Source organism: Ailuropoda melanoleuca, chromosome 10, assembly GCF_002007445.2.
Source record: "Ailuropoda melanoleuca isolate Jingjing chromosome 10, ASM200744v2, whole genome shotgun sequence".
Taxonomy (NCBI): domain Eukaryota; kingdom Metazoa; phylum Chordata; class Mammalia; order Carnivora; family Ursidae; genus Ailuropoda; species Ailuropoda melanoleuca.
The window spans coordinates 98053815-98081452 of record NC_048227.1 but is presented as its reverse complement, the minus strand read 5'-3'; the positions used below and the strand labels follow the sequence as shown (position 1 = coordinate 98081452).

At 42.7% G+C, this 27638-nt stretch overlaps 1 protein-coding gene and 1 pseudogene across 6 annotated transcripts in view; one reads left to right on the top strand and one right to left on the bottom strand.

The window, feature by feature from the left end:
- The window catches only part of TIAM2 (TIAM Rac1 associated GEF 2), a 257808-nt gene that overhangs the window by 160682 nt on the left and 69488 nt on the right, over window positions 1-27638 (bottom strand). For 3 of the 6 annotated variants that reach the window (XM_002927152.4, XM_034669351.1, XM_034669354.1), the window contains one exon: window positions 17635-17748. The exons of 2 other annotated variants lie outside the window; for them this stretch is intronic. The gene's annotated coding sequence lies outside the window, so the exon portion shown is untranslated. Of the gene's footprint in view, window positions 1-17634; window positions 17754-27638 lie in introns of those variants that run through there. One more of the 6 variants, XM_034669353.1, reaches the window with a different exon arrangement.
- On the top strand, window positions 8374-27564 carry LOC100483219 (annotated as a pseudogene).

Here is a 27638-nt window from a genome sequence, read left to right as displayed (position 1 = left end):
TGTATGTGTATTAAGGGAGAGTGGGCAAAAAAAATGTATGAAATCAAAAGTTCTTTCAGATTCCATACGATAGATCCCAAACTTGAGTTGAGAAGTCAATACTCTGTTTTCATCCCTGAAGATATAATACTGAAATATATTAATTCAATCTTCTAACACACCTTGCTTCCTAAAACTGACCCCTCAAGAACTTACAGCTTACAGGTCACTGGCATGTTCTTGTTAGTTTTCTTTGGAAAACCCCATCACAGAAATACGGGTCTTCTGAAGATTTCTGAAATGGCACTTTATAATAATTACACACAATCTCAAGTACTTCACTGACAATTACCTCAGCAGATCCTTTCTATCACATCCAATACTAGATTTTAAAAACTTTGTTCTTATGGAGAATGGAAACCCCTTTTATACCCGTGAATATTTATGGCACGCCACTACCAAATAATTTCCCAATTTCCTTTATCCCCCTGCCCTTACCTACCTTCTACTTCTGAGATTGTCTCTAAGCATTATTTAGCATGAACTGACAGTAACAGCTTTTTAAAAAGGCAAAACATGGGAACAATGTATTTTAATTTACGGACTCTCGGGGCTGAAAGGGGCTCTGGACGCTTGCAGACCAGGACTGGCTCGTGTGCGACAGACACTCCCACATCATGTCCAGACAGACACCAATAACCATTTTTTCCCTACTTTCCAGTATTCTAGTTGGTGAAGTACCCATGTATCTCTTGGCCATCTTTCTTTTCCTTTCAGTAAATTTATTGTTGAGGTACCTGAATCTGACAGAAAAACCGGCATCCAAACACAAGCTAAATTAGAGTGATTATTCACATTACAGCTGGATTTATTTACTACTTAAAAACAAATTTTCACTGGGTGACATATTTTCAATGATACTTCATTTTAATATTGACTTACAAATATCTTACAAACACATACAGCGAATTCACTTAGCAGAGCTGCTATACTTACTATTCCACAGAAAAAGAATTTAGGAAGGCAGTATTTTCAAAATATTTTGACACGCTTGGTTGATTTAAAGTCGAAAAGTGATCAATACCTTTATCTTCCTCTAAACAATACATGGACCATAAAACACTTCAGCTCCAGGGTCCTCCTTCCCATCGTCAATGTTACTGTTATCTATTATTTTATATCTACCTTGTTCTAATCACCCTAAAAATAAATTTTTTTTCAATCTGATGCTTGTAAAAATGTGGACAGGTTCCCCAATGTCTTTGCTCAAACAAGGCATTTTACATTCCATTTCTTCCTTTTTATTCCAATTAAATTTAATCCAATTTAGGTTTGTATAGGGTAAGCCTGCTCTTTCTCCATGAATCTGAAGATGTCTTGCCCTCCCTTCTCAAGTGACAATTTAACTGAGTATAGATATCCACGTGGAAGTTGAAAGGATTATTCCATTAACTTCTGTCCTCTTATTGCTAATGAGAAGCCTATTGTCTAGAACTGCTGTCTTTGTAAATAATCTTATTTTTTTCCTGTGCAATTCTCTTAAGGTATTTCCCTTCAACTCTGGAGTTCCACAGTTTTGTATCACTTACGTGTACATTTGCTTTGTATTTCCAGCCCAGGTTTCAGTGTGATTCTCCCAATATTAGAATGTGCCCTTCATCTGTTCCAAAAACATTACCTGCTATTTTCTTTTTTAATATTGGCTCTTTCCCATTTTATTCTAGTCTTCTAGACTCTTATTAGACATCTTGGACAATCTCATTCTGTCTGCAAGTCTCTCAATAACTTGCACGTTTCCAATCTCTTTCTCACCCTTTGCCACATTTTAAGTAATTATCTCAGAACTCCACATTCGCTAGATCTCTCTTCCACTTCGCCTCATCTGCTATTAATGGACTACTGTGGAGGTTTTTGTTTGTTTGTTTAGAGCAGGAGCAGAGGGGAGGGAGGGAGGGAGGGACGGAGAATCCCAAGCAGGCTCCACACTCAGCATGGAGCCCTACACAGGGTTTGATCCCATGACCCAGAGATCATGACCTGAGCCTAAATCAAGAGTTGGACATTCAACCGACTGAGTCACCCAGGCGCCCCTGGACTACTGAGTTTCTAATGGCAGAGAGCACATAATATTTCTCCAAGTTCTATTTGGCTCTTTTTCAAATATTTCTATTCTCATTTCATAGTGTACTATTATTTTTATTCTTTTTTTGAGAGAGTGAGTGCGCGCACGCGCATGAGCGGGGGGATGGGGCAGAGGGAGAGGGACAGAGAGAATCATAAGCCCGCTCCACACCCAGCACAGAGCCCAACACAGGGCTCAATCACAACCCTGGGATCATGCCCTGAGCCAAATCAAGAGTAGGAAGCCTAACTGACTGAGCCACCAGGTGCCTCCTATTACCTTTATTCTTAACAATTAGTTCTAACTTATTTCATATTTCCCTGCAGACTTTCTTAGTATCTTAAATTCTTAGAGTACAAATGCTTCCGATTGTGGTGTTTTTTGTCTCTTCAGAGTGTATTCTTTCTTCGTGTTGTTTACAATTTACGACCAGGAATTCATCTTCAGAGAAAATTGTTTCTCTGTGTGAATCTCATGTTGTTTCTGCTGTTTGTGCAGATTTCACCTGTTCAAGGCCAGTCTTTAATTTACTAGCTTCCTAATATCCACAGGTGATGAAAAGAGAGAAATTGGTGGACGTGAATACTCTCCACATTCATCACTCAGCTTCTAATTGCTTTTTTGTCCCTTGAATGTTAAGTCTTGGTTGAATAAGTCAAAAGGAATAAGAAAAAAAAAAAATCAGAATATCACTGGGAAAGGCTAACAGGCTTCTCACCAGTACACAGAAAATGGAAGTGCCTCCCATAGGAGGAAGCACATAACTGAGCTCAGAAACCAACAGCCTTTTAACTGATGAAGAATTTATCTCTCCAGCACACCAGGATATCTGCAGCAGCAGGACTGGCACAGCAGATAAACAGGGGTGATAAATCACAATCAGGAGAGTGTTTGCTGAACTGGGCCACAAAAGAAGGGGGGTTAGCTGGATAAAAAGAAATTTTAATGCTAGCAGGCTACACAACCTGGCATATCCAACCTCCCAAACCATTCCTGGCCAATGAAACATAAATGTTCAAAGGATCACTAGATGTATTACTAGGCTTAGGTTACATACTCAGATCTTACAGACCTTTCTGTCTCTACCAAGTGATTCTGCACATCTCTGCTCTAATCTACCATTAGCTGTTTCACAGTTTAACGTTCAAAAAGAAAGAAATTCCCCTTGTTTCTAAGTCACTAAGATGATCATTTTTTATCTGTAAATATTGTCAAACTTGTTACTGTTCCACTAATGACAAAATATATGTTCTTATAGTAACTATTTTGAAAGTTTCACATAAAGTCTACATAAAAGTTTCAAGAATAATTTAAGGAATTCCCACATCCCTCCCATCCACACATCCAGTTTCTCTAAGTGTCACCAATTTACCACATCTGCTTCCTCTATCTCCAGCTCTCTCTCCCTCCACTTTTCTCTCTCGCATTATACACAGGCTTTAGAGTAATATCTTGATAACTATACGGTATTCTTGTCATCTGAACTTCTAAGCGTAAATAATATTTCCTCCACATTTCAGTACTTTGGATGCCCAATGTCATGATAACAACCCATTTTTATTCTACTATACCATAAAAGAAACAGAAGATCAAGATGGATTTGCAATTTCAGCATATATTCCGGCTTTTACCTTTCGAAATAAATTTCTATAACTCATTTATATACACATCCAACATACATTAATAATTCAACAAATATTAATACCATCACTCTGCTAGATACTAAATTTACAGCAGTCAATAAAACAAACACAATCCCAGCACTTGGGAAACTTACACATATTTCCTATAATTTACTTCCATCATAGAGTTTATGGCTAATCAGATCACAGAGAATAGAGCTTTTCCTATGTTGCATATCACACTATCAATTCTATAATCCTTAAAAAACTTCAGTGTTTATTAAATGCGATCAGGAGATAATTAGAATATTTAAAAGTTCTGTGACCAATAGATCAAGTAACATACATCAATGCAAATTGCATATTATTAATGTGAAATATTATCTTGCCATCTGAAATATAAATCAATCGCTAGTACTATGTTTATGGTACAAGTAAAATAATACAAGTAAAAGTAAAATCACAACAGACAGAAAGATTACATTCTGCATTTTTTTTTGGCATCTTAATTTATTTTGTATTAGAAGCACTAAACAGTTAATCACACATTGTCCTCCCATGCCCCTCCTCCCCACACAAACCACAGGTAACAAGTTAAAAAAGTAAATCTACTTTCCACGGTGACAAGTGCTAAGTGAGCTGTGAGAGCTACATCTTTAAACAGAACAGTATGGGGGGAATTGCCACCTCATTTTAAATCAGTTTGCTAAAGTCTTTGAAAGAGAGGAAGTTTCAGAAATCATTCGATCGAAAAGAATCATAGCTGAAAAAGAGGGCATTTTAGGCCAAAAATATCTTGCCAGTAGACTTACAGGAAACACAATGGTTTTAGTAGGAAGAATACATGCTTTAGAACCGGTGCACTTGGGTCTCAAATCTGGCTTACTCATTATTAATAGTGCATTTTTGCCCTTGCGCGAGATTCTTTCCTTCTCTAAGGAAAATAAAAGCTAACTCCAACGGTAAAAGGATTAGAAAGAACAAAGCAGCACATAGCACGTGCTCCATCACTGGTACGGATGGACAGTCTAAGTGGGAACTACTTCCTGCCGTACGGGCCCCCCACGAAGCTCCCTCTTTCCACCATGGACATGTAGCTTCATTGGGGTCACCTGCCCAGACTCTGTCTTTGGTACCAGACTCTCCAGTCTTCATATTCTCTACTGGAGACCATTTGCTTCAGAGAAAGCCTAAGCAGTGAGCTGAGAAAGTGTTACGGCTAAAACTATCAACTACTCTGCTTTTACCCCAATAAACACCCTCGCAGTGTTATTCCTCTTATCGTGACATATATTTTAAAAAGTTTTCCCTATAACGGCCACATTCTTTTCCTGACACACCAGATTCTTTGTCACTTAAAAAGAAAATCTTAAATGAAAGTGTCTTGCTTGGGGCACCTGGGTNTGTGGTGTTTTTTGTCTCTTCAGAGTGTATTCTTTCTTCGTGTTGTTTACAATTTACGACCAGGAATTCATCTTCAGAGAAAATTGTTTCTCTGTGTGAATCTCATGTTGTTTCTGCTGTTTGTGCAGATTTCACCTGTTCAAGGCCAGTCTTTAATTTACTAGCTTCCTAATATCCACAGGTGATGAAAAGAGAGAAATTGGTGGACGTGAATACTCTCCACATTCATCACTCAGCTTCTAATTGCTTTTTTGTCCCTTGAATGTTAAGTCTTGGTTGAATAAGTCAAAAGGAATAAGAAAAAAAAAAAATCAGAATATCACTGGGAAAGGCTAACAGGCTTCTCACCAGTACACAGAAAATGGAAGTGCCTCCCATAGGAGGAAGCACATAACTGAGCTCAGAAACCAACAGCCTTTTAACTGATGAAGAATTTATCTCTCCAGCACACCAGGATATCTGCAGCAGCAGGACTGGCACAGCAGATAAACAGGGGTGATAAATCACAATCAGGAGAGTGTTTGCTGAACTGGGCCACAAAAGAAGGGGGGTTAGCTGGATAAAAAGAAATTTTAATGCTAGCAGGCTACACAACCTGGCATATCCAACCTCCCAAACCATTCCTGGCCAATGAAACATAAATGTTCAAAGATCACTAGATGTATTACTAGGCTTAGGTTACATACTCAGATCTTACAGACCTTTCTGTCTCTACCAAGTGATTCTGCACATCTCTGCTCTAATCTACCATTAGCTGTTTCACAGTTTAACGTTCAAAAAGAAAGAAATTCCCCTTGTTTCTAAGTCACTAAGACGATCATTTTTTATCTGTAAATATTGTCAAACTTGTTACTGTTCCACTAATGACAAAATACATGTTCTTATAGTAACTATTTTGAAAGTTTCACATAAAGTCTACATAAAAGTTTCAAGAATAATTTAAGGAATTCCCACATCCCTCCCATCCACACATCCAGTTTCTCTAAGTGTCACCAATTTACCACATCTGCTTCCTCTATCTCCAGCTCTCTCTCCCTCCACTTTTCTCTCTCGCATTATATACAGGCTTTAGAGTAATATCTTGATAACTATACGGTATTCTTGTCATCTGAACTTCTAAGCGTAAATAATATTTCCTCCACATTTCAGTACTTTGGATGCCCAACGTCATGATAACAACCCATTTTTATTCTACTATACCATAAAAGAAACAGAAGATCAAGATGGATTTGCAATTTCAGCATATATTCTGGCTTTTACCTTTCGAAATAAATTTCTATAACTCATTTATATACACATCCAACATACATTAATAATTCAACAAATATTAATACCATCACTCTGCTAGATACTAAATTTACAGCAGTCAATAAAACAAACACAATCCCAGCACTTGGGAAACTTACACATATTTCCTATAATTTACTTCCATCATAGAGTTTATGGCTAATCAGATCACAGAGAATAGAGCTTTTCCTATGTTGCATATCACACTATCAATTCTATAATCCTTAAAAAACTTCAGTGTTTATTAAATGCGATCAGGAGATAATTAGAATATTTAAAAGTTCTGTGACCAATAGATCAAGTAACATACATCAATGCAAATTGCATATTATTAATGTGAAATATTATCTTGCCATCTGAAATATAAATCAATCGCTAGTACTATGTTTATGGTACAAGTAAAATAATACAAGTAAAAGTAAAATCACAACAGACAGAAAGATTACATTCTGCATTTTTTTTTGGCATCTTAATTTATTTTGTATTAGAAGCACTAAACAGTTAATCACACATTGTCCTCCCATGCCCCTCCTCCCCACACAAACCACAGGTAACAAGTTAAAAAAGTAAATCTACTTTCCACGGTGACAAGTGCTAAGTGAGCTGTGAGAGCTACATCTTTAAACAGAACAGTATGGGGGAAATTGCCACCTCATTTTAAATCAGTTTGCTAAAGTCTTTGAAAGAGAGGAAGTTTCAGAAATCATTCGATCGAAAAGAATCATAGCTGAAAAAGAGGGCATTTTAGGCCAAAAATATCTTGCCAGTAGACTTACAGGAAACACAATGGTTTTAGTAGGAAGAATACATGCTTTAGAACCGGTGCACTTGGGTCTCAAATCTGGCTTACTCATTATTAATAGTGCATTTTTGCCCTTGCGCGAGATTCTTTCCTTCTCTAAGGAAAATAAAAGCTAACTCCAACGGTAAAAGGATTAGAAAGAACAAAGCAGCACATAGCACGTGCTCCATCACTGGTACGGATGGACAGTCTAAGTGGGAACTACTTCCTGCCGTACGGGCCCCCCACGAAGCTCCCTCTTTCCACCATGGACATGTAGCTTCATTGGGGTCACCTGCCCAGACTCTGTCTTTGGTACCAGACTCTCCAGTCTTCATATTCTCTACTGGAGACCATTTGCTTCAGAGAAAGCCTAAGCAGTGAGCTGAGAAAGTGTTACGGCTAAAACTATCAACTATTCTGCTTTTACCCCAATAAACACCCTCGCAGTGTTATTCCTCTTATCGTGACATATATTTTAAAAAGTTTTCCCTATAACGGCCACATTCTTTTCCTGACACACCAGATTCTTTGTCACTTAAAAAGAAAATCTTAAATGAAAGTGTCTTGCTTGGGGCACCTGGGTGGTGCAGTCGTTAAGCATCTGCCTTCGGCTCAGGGCGTGATCCCAGCGTTATGGGATTGAGCCCCACATCGGGCTCCTCTGCTATGAGCCTGCTTCTTCCTCTCCCACTTCCCCTGCTTGTGTTCCCTCTCTGCTGGCTGTCTCTGTCAAGTAAATAAATAAAATCTTTAAAAAAAAAAAAAAAAGTGTCTTGCTTGCCCTGAAGTCAACTATTCTAATTTCCTTTCCAACCACTTACACTGATTTTTTTTTTTAATTAATGCTCTTTGTCTACAGACTGGTATTATTTCAGAGCAGAACTACTCCGATAAGAAGTGAACCAATTACAAAACTGGAGGTTAGGGCAGCTGTTAAAACGTACACTCAGAACAAGGTTAGCTGCTGCTAAAGCAACAGACACGCCAAGACTCCACTCAGGTCAGACGAACTTTCCAGCCACGGCCAAATCCAACAACAATCACAGCACTAATGGCCCATCACTAATGAGCAAGCTTGGCAGCTAAGTAGGCAAAAATTCAGAAGACGCAAAGACTAAACCATATTCCATTATCTAATTTTTTTTTTTAAGACTTCAACAGAATCCAGGTATGAGATGAAGGAGCTGCAGAAGCGGCTCGTTGGGAAGACCACCCCAACCCAGGCCCCCTCCCGCCTCCAGGTGGGAGCCTACCCCACCGCTGAGTTCTCTGGGTCAGAAGAGGATGGGAGCCCCGACCTGGCTGCTCTCCCAGCCAAGAACCTCCGGAGGTCAAGGCCTTGCCCCAAGTTCACAGGTGTGTCTGGCAGCCAGGTCAGGATGGCAACGCAGCCTCTGGTTTTGTGCTCGAACAAGCAGCCAAGTTGGACTGAAGATTTCGAGATCTTTCTGTTCAAGCATGCTGAGTTTATGTGTCTGTTGCGCCATTTACGGCACTATAAAAACATCCTGCAGCGTCTCGACCAAACTCTCCCACAGTCTTTATGCACCTTTCCAAAGACACCAGGACCTTCAGAGTCACCCCGCCAGCTCCGCTCCCTTGCCCCTGTGCCCCCAGCGCCACAGGCCCATATTTCCAACTCCTTCACCCAGAACGACCGAACTTTGCCTCCCCCTCTTACTCCCCCCTCGCCCTTCACGGCCACGACCACGGCCATGCTGTTCCTGGCAGCCTTGTGTGTTCCTCTGCCCTTTTCTTCTGTGTATCATCTGCTCCAAATCTCTCACTGCTAAGGACAACAGTAAGTAAGTCTCAAATCACAATTCTGAGATTACGGCGGTTCAACCACCCTACCCCGGTGTGAGCTGGGGGTGTGAGCTGGAGCCCTGACCGAGTGAGCGTGTCCCAGCACTGTGCACTGGTCCATCACTTCTGGCCTCACTCTAACCACACGCCTCTCTACTTGGCCTCAGCGGAGACGATGTCCTCTCTAGTGCTCTCCAAACTCTGCTTCTGATCTCAGAGGCTTCTCTGAAGGCCTGTGGACAGACGGACTGAAGAAGGGGACAAAGGCCAGGCTGTGTGGCGCTGGGACTTCTCCTCCTCCCTGGGGTCAGGTTCAGGGCATGAAGGCCTGCAGGTGCCAGACAGCCTGGCTACTGGATGAACCTGGGACAAGGAGCTTGGCGGGGAACAAGCATCACCTGGGAAGGTGGTCAGTACAAAGGCGAAAGGTGAAGATGCCGGACACCAGCCCCAGGCCAGATCCAAAACTTGGAGCCCACCTCTGCCCCTCCCTCCCTTTTCCTTGCCCACACAGGCATGGTTTCACAAAGCTGACGGGAAAACATCTCCACAGATGCACCTGCCATTGCTCCTACCATCGCCCCTCTCATCCTGCATCTCCAACAGGAACGGGCATGTAACACATCGCAATCCCAATGGCAGAAGCAAGCGTCCCCGGCCAGTAGGTGCCACTGAGAAGAGGGGGCATCGGGACATCAAGGGGCTGCTTAGGGCACAACACAGAGCAGACGCCCTGCACCCCAGTCCTCTGTCTGTCGGGCGTCCAATTCCAGGAGGCAGGAAGAGCAAAGGCCGTCTCTCTCCAGGCCAGCATGAGCAGGACAGGAACAAAAATTCTTTTAAAGAAAGCAAGCAAGCCAAACAAACAGCAGGGCTGGAAACAGGAAAGCAGAGCACCATCCTTCTGAAGGTGAGCGCTGTCCTTCCAGGGAGTCCTGGGGAGGAGGCAAAGAGAAGGGGCAGGACTGGGCACCAGGTGGGGAGAGCAGATGGACTAGAGAACTGAACACATTAGGGCTGAGCCCTCCATGCCCCTCCCCTGCCATCTCCTTCCCCTTTTCCTTCCCACAAAATAGACCATTGAAGGGTGGGAGCCACAGCAGAGGGTTGAACCCATTGGTTAAAAGAAAATAGGCACTATGTCTGGAGGAAAGCCCAGTATACGCATGGGAGAGGAGTAAAAGGCAGTTTGGAACCTCCACATCAGAAAAGGCAGCCCCCCAGGGGTAAGACACACTTGCAGGCACCCCCCTCCTTTCTTTGACAATCACGAGGGAAGCAGGGTCTGCCTGCAACTTACAAGAAGCCTATTTTGAAAGCTGTCTCTACACCTGCAGAGAAGATCAAAGTCAACTTCTCAGCTTATCAATGGAGTATATTCATCAAAACCCACCAGCAAGTGAAGATCACAAGTTATCTGAGGAAAAGTCAGAACATGAAAGAAAGGGCTATAATGAACAGAACTGGCCCCAGAAGAAATCTAATTTGTAGGACAGAAGGAAACTTTTAAAAAATTCAGATCTAAAATAATAGGGTGTCCATAAAGCAAGACGAGGCTGTGATGGGAAAGAAGCCATCAGAGGAAGAGCTCTCAACAGGAAGGAAAAGAAATAAATTTAAAATTTCTGAAAAGAAACCTCAATGGATTTGAGAAATAAAGTGAACCAAGCTAAATCCCAAGGCTATGAACTAGGAGAAAATATTGAGAAACATTACACAACAAAAAGTTAAGAGCCAGGGAAAATATATCCAGAGGTCCCACATCCAGTCAAGAAGAGTTTCAGCAGCAGCTGGAAGGGGAGGGAGCAAAACACCGGAGCATGAAGACAGCCACCCCCCCAGCTGAAAAGTCCTGAGCCACCCATCTGGAAGGGCCCAACCGTCATCAGGCGAATGAAGACCCACTTACAGAAGGCCACATCGCCCCTGTTCCTGCTCACACCAGAGGGGGCTCTGCAACAGTGCCCCCTCAGGCACTTCAGAAACGAAAGTAGTGAGCCTGTCCTAGGTCTCCTGTACCCAGCCAGACTCCACTGTCGGGATTTGGAATGAGAAGAGGAAGAGACCAAAGGGCTGTCCCAAGATCTCGGGTCAAGTGCCAGCTTGTAACTAACTAGCTGACTGACCTGCTAGAGGTTGCTGGGTTTCCGACTCCCTGAAAACTCAGGGAGTATTATGCATCTCCTCCCTCTAGCCCCCTCGATGTCCCTGCCCCCTGCACAGCACAATCTGCCCAGAGCCCCTACAGCACAGCGGGCCTGGACCACCCCCCGCCCCCCCGCTGCCCGCCAAGATTCAGACTAGCTGGCCTGGATGAGACCAAGGAAATCTTCGTCTTAAATTCCCCAGATGACTCGCGTATCCAGTGCTGAAAACCACTGGACAAGGAGGTCTCTAAAAGCCCCTCTAGCTCTGTGGACATGGGGAAGGGCATGGGGAAGAGCAGGCCACATGAACCTGGATGTAAATCCACTTTCTGCCTCTTCCCACCCACGTGATGCTAAGTCTCATATCCTGCCGGAATCTGGCCTTCCTCATGTGTGTGATGGAGAGGATGATGCTTTCCCGCCCCCCCCCAACACAGGTCGAAACAAAATTATACGAGGAGGGGCACCTGTCTGGCTCCATCAGTAGAGCACGCCGCCCTTGATCTTAGGGTGGTGAGTTCCAGCCTCTCACGGGGCATGGAGTCCACTCGAAAAAAAAATTACACAAGAACCTGGATACAGCAACTGGCACCTAGTAGGTGATGACAGAATGTAATTATTACAATTCTGTAATTCAGGCAACGAAGGGAGAAGCGAGCTAAAAAGGTCAGTGACATCCGTAAGTTCCCAGCTGAACAGGTCAATGGACGAATGGGGTCCTGCCGGCAGCGTAAACCTGATCAGGAGTGGCAGCTGAGAGGGTCCCAGACGCGAAGCCTGCCCTGCGCTGAAGGACAGCGCCTGAAACAGGATGGGGCAGGAGCCCGCACCCACCCAAAGGCCCCAGGAAGGGCTTTCCTCCCCCAGTGCTGAAGCATTGTAGATAGGAAGTTGAAGGAAAAGTAGAAGAAAGCCACAGCACTGGCTCCCGGCCAGTCGGCCAACGAATTCCAACACAAACCCTTTTCAACTGAGACGATTTGTTCATTTGAAAGCAAGCTGGTGGCAACACACCGTTTATTTTCCTCTTGTGCTAAAAATAAGAATTTCCAAACTGACCTAATTAGGACTAACATCACACCAGCAGCATGAATAGCTCCGATGAAGAAGGAAAACGTACAGAGAAGTTCATTTCAAAACAAATCTTATTGTTCATATTTTAATTGAGGTGGTTTAAGAATTTAAACGAAAGAGTGTCTATACACCAAGTGTTCCCTGGTAATGAAGTTTAGAACCTTAAGGCGTCTGAAAAGACTGAACGGACAAAATCAAAGCTGCGAAATGAACATGCCAAGTATTTTTTTAAAAAAGTCTTTCCCCCTCCACTGACCAGAAACTCAGAACAATACAAAATTCCTCCTTGTTTTACTCATTCTCAGTATCATTTTTTTCCACCACACCCTCTTTCTTTGGAGTGCAGATCAAGCCAAAAATAATCTGGCTAAATTCAATCCAATGGAAATGGTTACTACATGTAAAAGAACAGAGTTTGAACTCCTTTTAATCTCATCTTTCCAGAGCCTAAAATAAGCAGAAGTGACCTCAATTTGCCACAAACATAAACAAGTTTTATAAAGTTTCTGCAAAATCTCTGGGTGGGGGGGGCTAAATTTTTTCCAATCATTTTCTATCACTCAAATAGCCCCACACAGTATAAAATCCCTACTTGAGTGATAAGAGCGTCTAATTGGCTTAGAGACCTTGTTTTTCACCTTTAATTTAGGATCCAAATTCTAGTTTTGTCCAAGAAGTGAAAATGAATTTGGCAAACATACCCCAGTGCTCAACTAGCATCTGAATAATAGGCAATCTGGACGCTGAAATCTACATCTAAAAGTACGGGATTCGGCTGAGCTGGAAGTGCATGGCAGCTGCCCTGACTCCATTAGGCTTTACAAGGACCACGTGCTCCCTCCTCCTCATTAACTCTGCTACCAAAAAAAGAATGTAGTCTATTCTTTGATTTTTGCCTCCATTTTTGCAATAGGGAGTAAATCTATATTATTTCTGAAAGCTCTATTTTTCATGCAAAAGAAAAAAAAATAATTTATGCTATTATGGAAAGTAAAACAAGGCAACAAGAAAACCAGAATTGCACAACTGCTTACTCCGCACGTGTCACGCCTCGTTAAATGTCTTCCTGCCTGACATTCTGCAAGTTGCTCCCAATGAGTCCATCTGGTCACTAAGCGATGCTTTCAATGACAAAGGCTCCCTAACAGCTCCATCAAAGGCCTGACTGACACTGAGGAATTCCCCTAGGTAATGAAATTATTCTAATCTCTGATTGATGAAATATTTTTCTAAGTGAGGAAACAGATATGAAGACGAATAGTGGGGGGAGGGGGGAGGAGAAAGTAATTACCAGACAAAGAAGAGAAGACCATGCATCTTCTTTGACATGGGGATACCTCAAGGTCATAATTATCATGGAAATTTTATACAATTTCTCAGAAGATGCCTCTACAATTTTAGTATGCAACACTCCAGGCGAGAAATTCAAAATTAATTGGTTTGGGTCAAAGGTCACTTCGTAGTGCTAAATTACAGTACAAATTATTGCCAAGTTGAAGTTTGGAAAAAGGGTTAAATTAAACATGGACTAGAGTGAGTTTCAACTGCACAAACCATTTTCCATCCCCCGGAGCTTCCCAACTATCTGTCAGTCTTCTGAATGCATAACACATTTTTCCAGATCTTTTTGCTTCTGAGAATAAAGCTCAGAGGAAGTAAGCAGTTTGCTACAGGCAGTTCCTTTATTCTCCCTCTCATTTTGGAACAAAGACAAGGTACATTACACTAAGGAAGCTTAAGCTTCACGGATCCTTCCAGGCCCTGCGAAGGGCCCCGAAGTATGTTCACAACAGGCGTCCTATTAGAAATTACAGAAAAAAATGTTCTTCTTTTTAACAGAACCCCAAATTGTATGAGCGGAGGCCCAACAAAATCTGGATCGTCCTGGACCTACACTCCACTTCTCATACCTTTTACCTCATCATCCAACAGCTTCTGGAAATGTCAGGGAAGGCAAAGAAAGAAACACAATCCTCATGATGCCACCAGGGCCATCAGGATTTTGTCTTCAAGACATGGCCCAGGCAAGACTTCAAGTAGTTTCTTACTTCTCAGGCTAGGGGGAGGCACTTCATTATTGCCAAAGAGGATGGAAACAATTCTGGCAATCCAAACTTTTTTGGAGGACTGACCAAAAACATCACTCTGAAGTTGAAAACTCACTACATGTTAATTTAACTCCCCATGGTAAAACTGTGTACAGGGGCTCTTCAAAAATATAATTTTTTTATTCAAGATTTTATTTATTTATTTGAGAGACAGAGAGAGCAAGAGAGCGCACACATGAGCAAGGAAGAGAGACAGATGCCGCAAGGTAAGGAAAAACACCTAGAAGCAGACTCACCACTGAGCAGGGAGCCCGACACGGAGCTCGATCCGAGGACCCTGAGATCATGACCTGAGCGGAAGGCAGATGCTTAACCGACTGAGCCACCGAGGTGCCCCCAAAATTACATTTTTAATTATGGTAAAATACACATGACAAAATTTGCCATTTGAACCATTAGGTGCACAATTCAGTGGCATTAAGAACATTCACACCCATGTACACTCATAACCACCATCTGTCTCCAGAACATTTTCATCTTACAAAACCGAAACTCCATGCTCATTAAACACTAACTCTCCATTCCCCCTCCACCCCCAGTCCCGAGCAACTACAGTTCTACTTTCTGTCTCTATGAATTTAACTACTCCAAGTATCTCCTATAAGGGGTGTAAGTGGTAACATACGCTGATTTGTGACTCGCTTGTTTCACTTAGCATGAGGTCCTCAAGGTTCATCCATGTTGCAGCATATGTCAGAATTTCCTTCCTTTTTAAGGCAGAATAATATTCCATTCTGTTTACCACATTTTGTTTATCCATTCATCTGTCCACGGACAACTGCGTTACTTCCACGTTTTGGCCACTGTGAATAGTGCTGTTCTGAATATGTTACAGATACCTGTTTGAATCCCTGCTTTCAATCCTTCTGGAGTATATACCCAGAAGTGGAACTGTTGGATTGTGCGGTTACTCTATTCTTAATTTCTTGAGAAACCACCAGAATGTTTTCCTTAGCAACTGCACCATTCCACAGTCCAACCAACGGTGCACGAGAAGGGCTCCAATTTCTCACATCTTTGCCGATATTTATTATTTCCCAGTTTTTTGTTTTGGGAAACTTTTTGGAAATAGCCATTCTGATGAGTGTGAAGGGGTACTTCACTGTGGTTTTGATTAGCAATCCTGAGCATCTTTTTATATGCTTATTGACCATTTGTACACTTTCTAGTCCTTTGCCTAGGGGGACGTAAGTCTCTTGTTCAACGTTTTGGAAGCCCGGTACTTGTTAGCCCATTCCAGCTGAATCCACTTATGGTAAATATGCTGCAAGACAGGGAGAAACACCTAGAAGTGGAGAAGCAGAAACTGACCTTGTTTATAAACAATAACTGACTTTGTTCGTGAAGAACAGGTCTTTCGTTCTCTGTGACAAGAACTAACATGTACTGGGATTTCGCTGGGTCCCAAGCATTGTACTCAATGCTTTACTTACACTGTCTCATTTAATTCTCACATTAATGCTATGGACACAACTAGTAGCCCCTGTTTAAGGATGAGAAAACCTGAGATTTGAAATAGCTAAAGTACTTTGCTGCAAATCACAGAGATGGGGAACTGATGAGCTGAACTCCCGCCAGCACTGTAGAATTTAGGGACCCAAGTTCTCAGCCATTACATTCTGCTCTCCTAGTGCATCAAATACACGAACACTAAGCCCAGGAACGTAAGTGCTAAGCAAACAGCAACACTTTAGGGTAAACAGAACTCAAAGGCCTTTTAGGACCATCAGTTAGGGACTGAACATTTGTGTCCCCTTCCCCCCATTCATATGTTGAAATTTTAACCCCTAATGTGATGGTATTAGGATGTGGTGTTTGGGTAGGTGAAAAGTTTAGGAAGGTGGAGCCCTCATGAATGGGATTAGTGCTCTTAGAGGCCCCAGAGAGCTTCCTTTCCCCTCCTGCCACGTGAGGACACGGTGAGAAGACAGTTGCCTATACCAGGAAGCAGGCTCTCCCAGAATCCTCTGGTGCTTTGATCTTGGAATTTCCAGCCTCCAGAACTATGAGAAATAAATGTTTGTGCCATGCTTAAACAAAGAGTTTAACAAAATCATAAATTTTATAAACAGTTTCACAATCCTAACCAAAAATTTACAGTATTTTTGTTATAGCAGCCTGAACAGACTAAGAAATTGGTACCGAGAAGTGGGGGTGCTGCTGTAACAAATACCTTCAGGACTGGGTAACCGGTAGGGGCAGGAAAAGTTTGGAGGAACATGCTAGAAAAATCCCACACTACCATATATGGACCTTTAAAGATGATTTTGGGGAGGACTCAGGAAAGAGCTATACAGGAAGTGGTGTGGTCTCAATGTTTGGGTCCCCCCGCAAAATTCATAACCGGAAACCCCAATCTGCCAAGTGATCGCAGTAGTAGGTGGGACTTTTGGAAGGTGACTAGGTCATGAGGGTGGAGCCCTCATGCACAAGATTAGTGCCCTTACAGAAGAAGCACAGAGAGCTCGCTAGGCCCTTCTGCCAAGTGAAGATACAAGAACGTAGCCACCTGGAAGACGGCCCTCACCTGACCATGCAGGCACCTAACCTTGGAGGGCCAGCCTCCAGAACTCTGAGAAATAAAGTTCTATTGTTTATGAGCTACTCAGTCTGTGGTATTTTGTTATAACCAGGCTGAAAGGACCAAACAGAAAGCTTCCATTTTCTTCAAGAATACTTAAGTAATCATGAGCAGAGTGTGTGTAGAAATATGGATGTTAATAGTCATTGTGATGAGGTCTCAGATGGAAATGAGGAGGTTACTGGAAACAAGAGGAAAGGCAATCCCACTGTGAAGTGTCAAAGAACTCGGCTGACTTGCATTGGCGTCCAGTGTTTTGTGGAAGGTTGAACTTGGGAGAGAGGAAACTGGATATTTAGCTGAAGTAATTTCTAACAAAGTGTTGAAGATGCAGGTTGAAGTTGTTTGCTTTCCCATGTTCACAGCTGGAGAGGAATTTGCCTCAGGATGAACAGTTACTTTAAGTCTCACTCACGCCTGATTTAGATGAGACTTTGGACTTTTAAAGTTGATGCTGGAATGACTTCAGACTTTTGGGGCTGTTCAGATGAATGAATGTGTTTTGCATTTGAGACAGACATGAATTTGGGGGTGGGGGGACTGGGCAAATATTATGGACTGAATGTTGGTGGCTCCCCAAATGGATATGTTGAAATCCCAACCCCCCAGTGGGATGTTATTCAGAGGCAAGGCCTTTGGGAGGTGAACAGCTTACGAGGGTGGAGCCTTCAGGAATGGCAGTAGTACTCTCATAAAAGAGGCCCCAGAGAACCCACTCACCCTTCTGGCACGTGAGGATGCAGCGATAAGATGGCGGTCTCCGAATCAGAAAGTAGGCTCTCACCAGACACCACATTCGCTTGAACTTTGATTTTGGACTTCCAGCCTCCAGAACTAGGAGAAATAGACGTTTGCCATTTAAGACACCCAGTTATGGTAACTTTGTTATAGCAGCCAAACTAAGATGTTATCTGCTATGGTTCCCTATAAACTCTTCATCTCATTCTTTCCGAATGTTTTTCTTTTTGAATTTGTCCTCAGCTCCACACTTAGTCTGGACAACCTCTACCTGAGCTCACAGACCCTGGGAAGACCCCAAGAATCACCATTATACCCATTAAGGAGCAGCATTATGTAGCATTTCTATAGAAAATAGAAGAAACACTTCAAAATAATAAAGACAGCTCAGTCACCCAAATCAAGGCTTTTTTCATAAAGGGAGAAAACTATACAAACTACAGAAATGCTAATAATGGTGCTCCATTCCAACCTCATTACAACTGGGGGGGGGAGGCTCTTCTGGTGAGGGCATGCCAGGAGGGCCCTACCTCCAGAACCAACCCCCAGGAGAGGCCAGAAGCTGGCTGTGACAAACAGCCAAGAATGTTCCTGTCACCTCACACAGCACTCTTACTTCATGCACCCGAATCCTCTTGCATGGGGGTGAGGAGAATTCAGGAGAACCAAGTGTGAAATGTGAACAGTGCCCCTGGAGATGTGCAACACAGAGGCCAGGAATTCAGCGACGTGGCAACTCAGGGTACAGCACAGCCTTGCTCCTCCCGAATGCCACTAATCCCAGGAGAGCTCCCTGGAGAGCCTACATTTGTAGGTTTCCCACCACACACACACAACCTATGGCTGCAAAATACAACGTTCATCAAAGGAACCACTGCAATCAAATCTCTAAGTGTTTGCTGAGGATCCACCATGAACCTTAACTTACTATCCCAGGTACTACCGGGGATGAAAGTGACTCATGACATCTGCCCCTCCTGAGCTCATATTTCAGACTGGAATATATACCTACACATGGAACAGGAGATTACATGTACTGTATGTAAACAGGTTACATGTTATAGAGCTAACATATATTACATATATAACAGAAAATTATACATAGGAGAAGTATGCATAAGACAGATTATATATATAATTAAATTTTATATAGTCTATAACAGAGGACTGTATGTATATTCTATACATAATAAAGATTATGCATATTATTTTTTCTTTTATTTATTTATTCATTTGAGAGAAAGAGAGGGCATGCACAGGCAGGGGGGAGGGACAGAGGGAGAGGAGGAAGCAGGCTCCCCGCTGAGCAGAGTTTCCAACAGGGGGCTCCAACCCAGGACCCCGGGATCAGGACCTGAGTCGAAGGCGGACGCTTAACAACTGAGCCACCCAGGTGTCCCCTGATGCAAATTTTAAAAACAAGGGGAAGAGAGACACCAGGGCTGGGCCTGTATGGCAGGATAACCATGAAAGGGGCAGCAAGTAGGTGACTGTGCAGGCCAAGGAGAGTGGGCTTCGATGAAACCAAACCTTTCGGCACCTTGATCTTGGACTTCCAGCCTCCAGAATGGAGAGACAATAATTTTATGTTGTTAAAGCCAACAACAACAACAAAATAGGATTCTATTAGAGGGCCCATTTTAAGACAAGATGAGATAAGATCATTGAAAATACATCTGGTAAGCTACCAAGGCAGAAGCCACTTGTTCTGGAATCAAGGCAGAGATCCCCACAACTGATACTGCTCTGGGACAAACTGCCAAAGAAGGCCCAACAGCACCAGGGTTGGACCTCCTGAAGATGGCAATCAAGGGAGGATCTCAGGCCCACACCATCGCTCCCAATTCATAGGAGGAAGCAGAATGGAGGTCACAGGAGTTGAGGTCAGCCATCCACTCCTGGAGTGAGTACCCTCATGACAGAGACAAGCAACTGATGTCCTGTCCTGAGGCAGGGCTCTGGCCATGCAGACAAGAGAGGCTGGTGGCATTTCTCCTCTTTCTAAGGGGGTGAAGATGCTGTTTGGTGCAGGAGTGCAATGGCAGTCAGCCCAACCCACTGCTTTGCCCCATGCCCCCGCCACACCCGGACTGACTCTGTTTCCCAGTTTTGTCTTTTACCTCTAGCAGCCCCTTCTAAATCTACAGTTTCTCAAAAAGCTTCCTTACTCTCAAATAATGCAAAACCACCCCACCTCTCAGGATTCCCCCCCTTCATCTCAACCAGCATCACCAACAGGAACAGAGAGCACTGAAAACTAGAACAAACAGCAGAATACAAATAAGGGAATTCTACCCGATGGCTCCAAGTAACAGAGAGACATGGAGGTCTGGAAGCGAGAGAAGGTAGAGAAGATGTGAGCTCAATACATGAGTAGAAATGCCACTGGAGGTGTTAACAGCTCGCCCTGTTACATGACATCACACAATTCATAAAGCCCTTCGTATATCTTACCTCCTACGTCCTCCCTACAATCCTTTATTTGTAGTCCCACAACTGTTAAATAGTGGAGCTGGGATGCCTTTGGTCTGAAAAAATTGAGCATTAACACTTCTCAAAAATCTCTTATTTATACCAGAATGTCTGTATAATTCATCTCTTCCCATTAAATGAATGGCAGTAAAAACCCCTGTTATCTTTCCTCACATTTAGGAAATTACGTAATAATGAAAGAATTATAATTAAGGCAAGGTCAACTCCAAGCTCTGACTGCAGCTGCTGTCAACATACTACCCCATCTATCCAGGAGATCGATAAGCAACCCGTACATCCCAGTATTCCAGAGCCCTCTCCAATAGGAAGTCACAAGGTAGCCTCCACCCCTCTGCCTTGATTTAAGCCCATTTCCTCCAGACCTCCGCTCTATAGACAATATAACGACCCACTGTTCATAACACCCTCGCCTACTCCTCATTTTAAAAAGTCTAAGTTTAGTTTTGTAATCTTAGTCATAAGCACAGTGTTTTTCACACTAGCTTCTTAAATCAGCACTGCCGTACTCCACATCTTCAACGCTTTGCTGAACAGACAGGAAAAGGCAAAGGAAAAAAGGCAGTCCGTTTTCACTCGGCATATCCTCTGCATTTCGCGTCCCATCTGCAGCTGGCCACGAGGGAAGACTGGTTAAGCGAAGGTGGAAATATGGCATTCTCTCGTTATGACGTGTCCTCGAAAGCAGGCGGCATCAAGAACAAAGCGTCAGTCTCTTTAACCCCACACTTCCCATCTCAGAGAAAAGAGAGGGAGGGCAGGGCAGGTGAAACCCAGTGCACACAAAGCCAGCTAGCAGATGGTGGGTCAGAGGGCACCAGGGAGCTGAGATGCTTCTAACAACAGGTGGGTAATCGGAAGGATGACGAGGGCAAGAAGGCTTCATCGAGCTTGGAGCACTGAGAGCCTTTCCTTTAATTTACTATGATCCTTATCATTCAGGTATGCTCACTTTGGGAAAACTGACCAAGATCCAACATGATTTGTGCTCTTTATACTTCAGTAAAAAGATTTTTTTTTAATACTCCTTACTCAGCAAATCTTAAAAGAGAGAAAATTCTCCAAGTCAAGTTCTACTTTCTCCTATGACAGGAGAAGAAGATCGCCTCGTTACTTCTTAACAGTGAAAATGGAGAAATAAAGAATTCCTTACGGTTGGCTACATGGTACAAAAACAGGATAGAGAACAAAGATCCAGCCAACCACAGCGTCGGATAAAGATGCAGAACAGCAATGGGGACAGTAGAGAGTAGGGACTCCGACACAAACCCTCAAGAACACAGTGAAAACTATTCACGCTGACCCACCACACCGGGGGAAACGAGCATTTAGTTGTGGGTAAAAGGAGTGAGCTGTGATTTTTTTTTTTCAGGACAATAAAGACAGATTTTAATTTTAGAGCCTTAATCATCTGAAAGATAACTGCCAGCTACCAGACTAAGGGGAAGAAATAGTTAACAGTTTACTTAAGACCTAACATATGCCAGGTACGGTTCCAAGCTCTTCATAGCATTTCAGACTCACAATGAAATTTGAGGTGGAGATTTTATTGCCCCCATTTTACAGATGAGAAAGCTAGGTTCAGAAAATTTACAAAAGAGCACACATATAATAAACAGTTCACAGAGAAAAGATCTGAATCAGATCAAATTCCAAAGACAATGCTCCTCCCAGTACACTACCCTGGACTGTCAGGCAGCTTGGAAGAAAGTTCTTGAACAACAGGACAGAGAAACTCTGAAGTAACAACGAGGTGAAGGAGAACAGAGAGAGTTATAGAGAGGCTTGCCTAAAGAAGAAGGCAAATCTCTCAGAAGGAAGCCCTGAACCTAACAACTAATAATTTTCGATTTCTGAATGCTAAGAATTTTAGAGCTAACAGGGACCTTGAGGATCAACTCACTTTCCATGGAAAAAAAGAAAAAGGAGTAAATAACATTTCAACACATTTCCCCCCACCTCTCTTTTTCACTCAACATTTGTCAATAAATGTTTGCTGGGTGCCTACTGAGTTTTAGGGCATCATTAACATTCTAATCAACCATCTCCTTTAACTTTCCACCTAAAAGACCTAAATAATGCACACAGGTACACAGTTATTCTTTCTTTCTTCAACATGCCCAGATAGATATACCAGAAAGTGCAGTAACTATTGTTAACAAAGCATCGAATATAAGCTCCAAGCCCCAGGAAACGTAAAAATTCTATAGAAATTTTCATAGTGGGGCATCTGGCTGATTCAGTCGGAAGAGCACGCAACTCTTGATCTTGGGGTCAGGTGTTTGAGCCCCATGTTGGGTGGAGAGATCCCTTAAATAAACTTTACAAAAAAAAAAAAAAAGAAATTTTCAGGGCACCTGGGTGGCTTAGTCAGTTGAATGCCCAACTCTTGGTTTCGGCTTAGGTCTGATCTCAGGGTCTTGAGACTGAGACCCACGTTGGGCTTCAGGCTCAGCAGAAAGTCTGCTTGAGATTCTTTCTCTCTGCCCCTCCCACCACTTGCTCTCTCTCTAAATAATAAATAAAATCTTAAAAATTAAAAAAAAAAAAAACTAGAGAAAAAGAAATTTTCATGCTAAAAAAAAAAAAAAAATCTTGGTACCATCATAGCCTTCCAAGAGTCTTTTACTTCAGTCAAGCAAGGACTATGTGTAGGACCCTGTCCCACACATCTCCAAAGGCAAGAGAAACAAAAGATAAAATGAACTTATGGGACTTTATCAGGATAAAAAGCTTCTGCACAGCCAAGGAAACAGTCAAAAAAACTAAGAGACAGCCCACGGAATGGGAGAATATATTTGCAAAGGACACCACAGATAAAGGACTGGTATCCAAGATCTACAAAGAACTTCTCAAACTCAATACACGAGAAACAAATAAACAAATCATAAAATGGGCAGAAGATATGAACAGACACTTTTCCAATGAAGACATACAAATGGCTAACAGACACATGAAAAAATGTTCAAAATCATTAGCCATCAGGGAAATTCAAATCAAAACCACACTGAGATACCACCTTACGCCAGTTAGAATGGCAAAGATAGACAAGGCAAGAAACAACAATTGTTGGAGAGGATGTGGAGAAAGGGGATCCCTCCTACATTGTTGGTGGGAATGCAAGTTGGTACAGCCACTCTGGAAAACAGTGTGGAGGTCCCTTAAAAAGTTAAAAATTGAACTACCCTATGACCCAGCCATTGCACTACTGGGTGTTTACCCCAAAGATACAGACGTAGTAAAGAGAAGGGCCATATGCACCCCAATGTTCATAGCTGCATTGTCCACAATAGCCAAATCATGGAAGGAGCCGAGATGCCCTTCAACAGATGACTGGATTAAGAAGCTGTGGTCCATATATACAATGGAATATTACTCAGCTATCAGAAAGAACGAATTCTCAACATTTGCTGCAACATGGACGGCACTGGAGGAGATAATGCTAAGTGAAATAAGTCAAGCAGAGAAAGACAATTATCATATGATTTCTCTCATCTATGGAACATAAGAACTAGGAAGATCAGTAGGGGAAGAAAGGGATAAAGAAGGGGGGGGTAATCAGAAGGGGGAATGAAACACGAGAGACTATGGACTATGAGAAGCAAACTGAAGACTTCAGAGGGGAGGGGGTGGGGGAATGGGATAGGCTGGTGATGGGTAGCACGAGGCACGTATTGCATGGTGCACTGGGTGTTATACGCAACTAATGAAGCATCGAACTTTACATCGGAATCCGGGGATGTTACTGTATGGTGACTAACATAATATAATAATAAAATTAAAAAAATAATAATAAAAAAAATTTAAAAAAAAAGGACACTGTCCCAGAATTAATCATGGTCCACTGATAGTCATTTGTATTAACAAGATTTGTAATGTTTTAACATATGATTTTGATGAGAGCAAGAACTTCCAGGCTTTTCCAGAGGCCTCCTTGGGGACTAAATTAGGTTTAATTTTCTTAATTATGGAAAAAAGGAATTGAATTTAATTCCAAATTGCTTAGACTTTACAGTTCCAGGGAGGATGATCTCGATCTCTCTCTCTCTTTCTCTCTTTCACACACACATACACACACACACACACACACACGGATAACATGGTATTTGCAAAACTCCAAAATTATCCAGAGTCTCCTGATTTAAACACAGGAAAATAGCTAGCAAAATTAAATTTACCACTTATATATCCATCCAGCAAATGAAAAATTAGCACCATCATTAAACAAAATAATAGGCTCATTTCCTCCAAACCATATCTCTACTACATTTTTCTCTTCAGTTGTGAAAGCTTCTTTGACCCTGACAGTTTCATTAATACAATTTTATATTTCCCTAGATTTATTTAAGGTAGGGATGCCTGGCTGGCTCAGTAGGCAGAGCATCTGACTCTTGATCTCAGGGTTGTGAGTCTGAGCCCCATGTCAAGTATAGAGATTACTTCTAAAAATTAGTAAAACATGGGGTGCCTGGGTGACTCAGTTAAGCATCCAACTCTTGATTTTGACTCAGGTCATGATCTCAGGGTCATGAGATCAAACCCTGCATGGGGCTCCATGCTCAGTGTGGAGTCTGCTTGAGATTCTCTCCCTCTCCCTCTGCCCTTCTCCCTGCTTGCATGAGCACACGCACGCTCGCTCTCTAAAAATAAATTTAAAAAATAAATAAAACAAAAAAATTTTAAAGTTTATTTAAGGTGGATTTTTTTGTTATTTTCAGTATGGATCCTCTAAACATTAAAAATATTTATTTATAGGTAGCTAATGAAAATGTTTTTAAACTTTATTCTTAAAATCTTCATAATACAGAGCATCTACAAAAACATTTACAACTAACATTACACTTACTGGTGAAGACTGAATAATTTCTACCTAAGACCAGGACAAGCCAACATTGTCTTGGAGGTACTAGCCAATGTGATAAGGCAGGAAAAATTGGTTAGGTAACCTAGCCAGGATTCAAACATGGGACTCACAGTCTGTCATAGGCTCTGAGGCAGAAGCTCCATGAAGAAGCAACTGATAAAAAGGCTTCTTTCATTTTTTTGATTCACTCAGTTGCAGGAACATAGCAAACATCTAAATGAAGATATCCAATTGGAAGCTAATAACACTAGACCCATTAGAGAGGTCCCACCTAGAGGTGTATTAACTGGGCAGAAATGGAAATATATAAATGGTAGTTGAAAGCAGGGGCAAAAATATGATTATCCTAAAAGGATAAAGAGGACCGGGGATGGTCCCCTAAGGAGAATGTCATCTTATGACAGTGGGAAGAAGATGGAGAATCCAAAGGGCAACAGGAAAGGAATGACGAACAAAGAAGGAAGAAAGCCAAGAGAAAGGGGCTAGGCCAGAAGCCAGTGGCTGCAGATGCTTCAAGAAAGAGAAGAGAGACAAGAGTGTTCAAGGAAACAGAGCTGCTCTAAGAAAAATGTACACAAGAACAATCTCTTGGGCAAAATTTCTTTTTCTGAGTATAACCCATATCTGGCATAGTTCTTTTTTAAAGAAGCTGTCTTTCTATTCTTAAACTTCTTTGTTATCTGTAAACCTGAAACACTTGCTTTGCTTCTACTCTGGATTTCAGAACCAAGGCATTATACCAATTACAAGATGAGGGAATATCATAAAAAAGATATTTTTAAGCCACTGATATTATAGACCACAGATAAAATATAACTTTATGCTTTTGAGCAACATTATCTTTTTCACTGATGCCCTGGAAGAGAAGCCAGCTGCCCTCCAGGAATTAAGAGTATAAAACGTAGGGGCACCTAGGTGGCTCAGTTGATTAAGCATCTGACTCTTGATCTCGGCTTGGGTCTTCATCTTAGGGTCATGAGTTCAAGCCCCTCATTGGGCTCCATGCTGGGTATGGAGCCTACTTAATAAAAATAAAAAATAAAATCAAATAAAAAGTATAAAACTTAACCATGGCTCCTAAAAGACCACAGAAGTGGCCCAGTGGTAACACCACAAAACTTTATCTCCCTGGGCTTCCTTCCAACAGGGCTTAGACAGGCCTGCAGAAGTCCTGAGGTCATCACTGTGGCAATGAATAGACATGTACTCAAAATGGGGACCCAGCTGTATTAGCCTACTCCCAGTATCCAGGAAGGGAACCCTAAGACCTGGGAACAAGGCAAATCAAAAGCAGTCTGACCAGATGTGTTTAATGTACAATATGGCAGTCACACATGCAAGGAACGATCACAGCCAATACAGAGAGAAAATGCAAATGAGCTATGGTCCTGGAATCTCAAACTACAATAACACAACACATAGTTGTTTTCTGTATAAAGACAGGAAATATTAGACCAAAATTATTTTAGTCTATATACAACACAAATTTAAAAAAAAAAAAAGTCTCCTGGCTCTCTGCTCCTTCCCGTTCGACAGACACCTGCATCTTCTGGTGCTGTGCCAGCTGCATCCCCAAGACGTGATGGTGAAGGTCGGAAAAAATGGATTTCGCTGTATCGGGCTGCTTTTAACTCTGGCAAAGTGGATACTGTTGCCATCAATGACCCCTTCGTTGCCCTGAACTACATAGTCTACATGTTCCAGTATGATTCCAACCACAGCAAATTCAAGAGCACAGTCAAGGCTGAGAACAGGAATGCTGTCATCAATGGAAAGCCTATCGCCATCTTCCAAAAGCGAGATTCCCGCCAACATCAAACTAGGGTGATGCCGGTGCTATGTTGTGGAGTCCACTGAGGGCTTCACCACCAGGGAGAAGGATGGGGCTCACTTGAAGGGTGGGGCCGAGAGGGTCATCATCTCTGCCCCTTCTGCTACTGCCCCATGTTTATGATGGGTGTGAACCATGAGAAGTATGACAACTCCCTCAAGATTGTCAGCAAGGGCTCCTGCACCACCAACTGCTTGGTCCCTCTGGCCAAGGTCATCTATGACAACTATGGCATTGTGGAGGGACTCATGACCACAGTCTATGCCATCACTGCCACCCAGGAGACTGTGGACAGCCCCTCTGGGAAGCTGTGGTGTGACAACTGAGGGGCTGCCCAGAACATCATCCTTGCTTCTGGTGGCACCACTTAGGGATGGCTGTAGACAAGGCCATTCCTAAGCTGAATGGGAGCTGGCATGGCCTTCAGTGTCCCCACCACCAACACGTCAGTCGTGGATCTGATCTGCGCCTGGAAGAAAGCTGCTAACTGCAAAGACATGTGGTGAAGCAGGCACTAGGGGGCCCCTTTAAGGACATCCTGAGCTCTACCAGGGACCAGGTTGTCTTCTGTGACTTTAACAGTGACACCCACTCTTCCAGCTTTGATGCTGGGGCTGGCATTGCCCTCAATGACCACTGTGTCAAGCTCATTTTCTGGTAGGACAATGAATTTGGCTACAGCAACCGGGTAGTGGACCATACGGTCCACATGGCCTCCAAGGAGTAAAAGTCCCCTGGACCACCAGCCCCAGTGAGGGCAAGAGGAAGAGAGAGGCCCTCAGATGCTGCTAGGGGGTCCTT